Below are 882 nucleotides of genomic sequence, written 5' to 3' on the forward strand. Positions count from 1 at the left end.
TTATAAAACAGTGTCCTGCTTTTGTGAATTCCTGAATGCCTTCAAATCTTTTCAGCCTTGTTGAAGAGGAAGAAGAGATTGTAAATATAACTGTCAGAAGACTCTCTGTAAAATAACATTCTGAAGATTCTCTGTGATGTCCTTACATTCATGTGGGAGAGCAATAAGAAATGTCATGAACTTGAGCATCCTGATGATACCATGACTTTTTTTGACTGTTCCAATTAGACACTGTTTTTTTGGGGATTTTTTTAGCTGAAGCCAGCATAAATATTTGTTGAATGCAAAGTTCTGTTTTTGTTTAATGACCACTGGAAAAAATGACCTTGCAATATGGGTGAAGTTGTATTGAATGTCTGACATGATGAATGATTGTATTATGTTATATCCAATTACATAGTTCCTGAAGAGGCATAGTCTGACTACAGGAAGGGTATTAACTTGGATATTTATTACCATTTCCTTTTCATATTAGGAGAACAAAAATATGGAGATTGGCTTTGTATGGTTTTCCTAAAATAAGATGCAATTAGTCTTCTGTTATTTACTAATGAAATGCTATGTACTATTGTTATTTTAAACAGTCCTTCTCGATGACTTCACTTTTCCATTTTGAATGTATTTTCCCATAATGGATGCAGTTTTCTGCTTTCTTGATTTGTGGCAGAAAATGAAACAAATGTCATATTTGGGTTTTTACCAGTAGGGTAGCATCATGTTCTGGCGACTCAGTGTATCTTTTCTTCTTCCCTTCCCTTCCCTTCCCTTCCCTTCCCTTCCCTTCCCTTCCCTCCCTTCCCCTTCCCTTCCCTTCCCTTCCCTTCCCTTCCCTTCCCTTCCCTTCCCTTCCCTTCCCTTCCCTTCCCTTCCCTTCCCTTCCCT

The sequence above is a fragment of the Melanerpes formicivorus genome, unplaced genomic scaffold (genome assembly GCF_026170545.1).
Source record: "Melanerpes formicivorus ecotype bairdi unplaced genomic scaffold, bMelFor1.0.p_v2 SCAF_3, whole genome shotgun sequence".
Classification (NCBI taxonomy): Eukaryota; Metazoa; Chordata; class Aves; order Piciformes; family Picidae; genus Melanerpes; species Melanerpes formicivorus.